General features: G+C 46.9%; 1 long non-coding RNA gene across 1 annotated transcript in view; it reads right to left on the reverse strand.

The window, feature by feature from the left end:
* Positions 1–607: 607 nt before the first annotated feature.
* Positions 608–4155, reverse strand: part of LOC106742249 — a 47736-nt gene continuing 44188 nt past the window's right edge. Inside the window, exons 2-3 of the long non-coding RNA XR_001374250.1 lie at positions 853–953; positions 608–664 (exon numbers count right to left, since the gene is read on the reverse strand). This is a non-coding gene — a long non-coding RNA (uncharacterized LOC106742249). The remainder of the gene's footprint in view (positions 665–852; positions 954–4155) is intronic.

The following is a 4155-nucleotide window of genomic DNA, read 5'->3' on the forward strand; positions in this document are numbered from 1 at the left end:
TAGCAGCGCGTATCGCGTATAGAAAAAATCGCCAATCAGATTGCAGTGCGCTTCCGATAAAACAGAAACACGAAGGAAAATATCTCGTCCCGCGGGCGATGTAACTCGTCGGGAAACGAAGTTCTCGTTTCGCGAGACTCTAATTTTCGAAATCACCGACAGATATAAATACCGAAATCGCCGATAATTTTATTGAACTGTCGCGCGTGACGAGTTGCACGATTTCAGCGAATACCCGCGCGCGGCGCTAGAATCGCGTTTAATCGATAATGAAATCGACAGTCGTGCATTGAAATAATAAAAGCGTGAAATTGAAATGCGCAAGCGAAGTAATCAAAGCCTCGGATTGAAGATACTCCCGTCGCGATCGCGGGAGATTCGTCTGCGCGCAGGCGAAGGGAGCGCGCGTTTTTCATGCGCGCGGTATCGAATTCCTCGGGGCAATTAAGGATTCACGAATAAATAGTCCTTCCAGGCTAATTAGGCGAGTTGAACGAGAGATAAAAACACGTGGGAAAAATCTACGATCAAAATAAATCGCATTGACTCGGCGAAAGTCTACAAAAAGCCGTAAATAGATTTGTAATCGCACTGTTTTTGGGACTCACCGAGTCGTCAGGAGCGCACGGTCGGCCACGTTCCGCTGTTATTAAGTGAAACTAGTCTGTAACATAAAAAAAGGAAGAACCGTTAATTAAATGCACGAATTCGATTCGATGAGAGCAAGTGCGCGTAGAGACACGAGTGGATTAACCCTTTGCTGGCGAGATTCCGATCCTACCCGACCAACTGTGTCCCGGCTTTCGTCAGCAAACGATCGGGAAAAGAAAGATAGAGATTTGAGGAACGTACCTTCGAGCCGACCCTGCTCGGCCCGAACCGGCTCCTCCGGTGCGGCATCCTCTGAAGTCACTGCATATGCTTTCACGGTGCGTTCGAAATTTCTGCCAGATCTGAAACAAAAGAGCGATTTTCCTTATTAACTGAACGAAAAAAGCGCTACATTCGAGTAAATATTTGCTAAGTAATTATAAGGAGTATTGCAGTAATCATTTTATCTGGATAAAATCAATATTATTAGAATACAGCACTTTTTTTCTCTCGACCTGCTGCATTCAAGTAATATTTATCTATTAAATTATTCAAGTAATATTAATCGTATTTCTTACGAACGATTGTTGTAAATACAAGAGCTCGCGTACAAAAGGTTTTTGCGCCGAAGGTCATGCGACCTTCGACGCGCCGATTAACGTTTCACGATTCCATCTCTTTAATAACGTCACTTTCATCAAAGAAAATATAATATTACCCCCAGTATATTAAGATATACTTTTTAATCATTTACCGGATATTCCGGTCATAAAGCTCATCGCAATTCCGTAAGGTCGTTGACTACAGGTTAGTCAAGATTTAATAATTACGATACAATTACATGATCTCCGTTAGTTATAATGCAATTATGGTATAATTAAATATGAACGTCGCGGAGATTTGCCGTAGTTATTAAGTGTTACTTAAACTCTCGTGAAATTGCGATTTTCTCGGAATTTCGATCGGAGAATTTCAATCAATTTTAATCTCGCATAAGAAGAGAATTTATTTTACATTATTCCTGCTTTCGCCAGATCGTTCCGAGCCGATGTATTAAGAATATTTCTGTCTTTTATTTCGTAAAGCTCTTTTTGCGCGCGCGCGCGCGCGAGAGAGAGGGACATGTAATCCTTCAAATTTAATCTTCGGACTTGAGAATAAATCCTCTGAAACCAGCAATCTTCTAAATTTTACGAGATGCCTCGCTGTCGCGAAGGCTTAAAATAGGAAAGCACGAGAGAAGTCTGCGAACCGCCGAGGTGACTTCGATCGGTCCAAAATCCACATCTTCCGTCGCGACCGCTCTTGACGATGAGACAAAAAAAGTCCTAATTAATTATAAAGCGACGAACGTCTCGATCAACGTCTACGTATTAAGAGCACAGAGGCTCGATTTCACGTTTCCCACACTGCAATCTAACGAAACGTGATGGTTCACCTTCGTACATATCCGGGTCGTAACTCGCGATGATGCCGGTGCGATCGTGGCCACGAAGCGTCGCGATTTGCCTCACGGTAATTTTAATCAAGCCGGGGTAATCAAGAATAACGCGTGCCTTCACCCGCTCGCCCCGGCGGTTTCAGACGCTATGATCGCGCGAGCACGTAGCGTACTCACGCGCAGTTCGACCTCGCGCGCCTTAACGTGCCTTTACACGACTGTATCCACTATTTAACGTTCACTGCGTTGCAATTCGTCACCATTATCGGCATTTCCGTTATTAAATTATCAATATCCCCCCTCCTTCCTCTGTTAGCAGTTTTAAGCGATCAATAACGTCAGCGTTACTTCGTTGACAAGACAACAATCTCACGATGCACCCTACCCTCGTTAATTATACTAAAATGTTGCATAACGTCACATAGCTCAATCTTGTAAAGGACCATTCAACAATTACGTTACACCGCGAGGGGGGGGGGGNCGTGACGCTCTGTGATAGCACAGAGGGAGGAAATAAAGGCTGTGGAAAGTTATGTTAGGTGGCACGACTTGTAAATATAGATTTGTAAATTTGGATGCGCGTAATTATCCACTTTGCATTCGTGACACATTCGACTGCATTTCGTGAAAATCTTCAAGTTTCGAATTGAAGTTTTGCGTTAATAATCTAAATGTTAATTTTCAAATACTTATTCTTTTAAAAATTTTCTCCTAACAATTTTTATTTCAATCAAAATTATAAAATAAAATAATTAATTCGATGATGAAACGAGACTTCGTGTCGACGTCACGCACGATCCGAGCTTTACGGAGTCAAACGATGCTCGATCTCGGCGAGTCGCGCTCGTTCGCTCGCTCCATTCGGGATTACATCGTGGACAGGGGCTGTTCTAATTCTCGCGGCCACGACGTCGACGGCGGCGACGGTGGGGTCATAACGGTTCGACGTGGATTTCGAGCGGTGAGAGTGCAGGAGGTTAAATCGAAAGGGAGGATTATTGCGACGGTATTTCGGATATCGCGCTGGGGGCGCGTAAACTCCCGAGGGCTGCGGGTACGTTCGGTTCTCTCGTTCTCTAGGTGAGTGTAATCGAGGCTTCGCGAGGATCTAGTGAAATAGAGGCTGCGAAATGGGCTGGTGTGCGGCGAGGACGAGGGACGGGGCGGGGAAAGTGATTTCGACCATAACAGCTGCTCCTCCTTGCAGCTAGGCAGGAGGGGGAGAGACGGTGGCAACGACTGAATGCGGCGCGGAGTTCCTCGGAGAGTCGCGAGGGAGTTGGCCAGGAGTGATCCGGAACGTCTAAGACGACGAGGTTAAGCAAATGTGTGCTCTCCGACTTGGGGAGGGTCTAAGATTACCTCGAAAAGGTCGAGAGCCTATACGGACGCTCCGGGTGACTTCCACCGGTACGGTCTGGGGGAACTTTGACACAATTCCGGCTGCACGGAATCGCTCTCTCGCGGTGTCTCTCCGATTCGAAACGGATTCGAGTACTTTTCGAGTCGTCGCTCGCTCCCAGAGGCGGTTTCCCGCGAGGAATGGTATCTCGCACGCCGCGAAAACCGGCCCCCGTCGATTCTCGATCCGTCCGCGCCGTCAATCCGAATCGCGATTTCCGCGACGATTTCGCGCGCAGTAAAACATTTCGCACTCTCGACTCTTCAACGGATGAGGTAGGGTCAGGTTGACCCCACGGCTTCGTTTATTCTGTACAGCGCGCGCACGTACCGTTTTCTCCTCTTAAAGAACGTTAAAGACTGACTACAGGAAAGGTGAGTGAAACGGAGCGTAATACAAACGCGACATGTCAAATTAACACACGCTGATTTACGTGTGATTTCACATTTAACCGTTAAATTAACACCGTCCATATTAGCACACGGATGTGCCGGAAATTTAACGCGATCATTTTCACCGAGGACCGATTCTGGACATGAGTACAAAGTGTTCTTGTTTACTGCAAGCGCGAGCGACTGCCCGAAGACGCTGCTGGTTTTATCGCGTTTTCGACCGGGTAGAGCCGAAACGGGTAAGCCGAGATCGCTGCTAAGACCGCGGAAACAAGGATCGCGGAACTCCGGGCGACGACTCGACTCCCCCGCGATTCCCCCCCCCCCCC

The sequence above is a fragment of the Dinoponera quadriceps genome, unplaced genomic scaffold (assembly GCF_001313825.1).
Source record: "Dinoponera quadriceps isolate SergipeBrazil2010 unplaced genomic scaffold, ASM131382v1 scaffold628, whole genome shotgun sequence".
Taxonomy (NCBI): domain Eukaryota; kingdom Metazoa; phylum Arthropoda; class Insecta; order Hymenoptera; family Formicidae; genus Dinoponera; species Dinoponera quadriceps.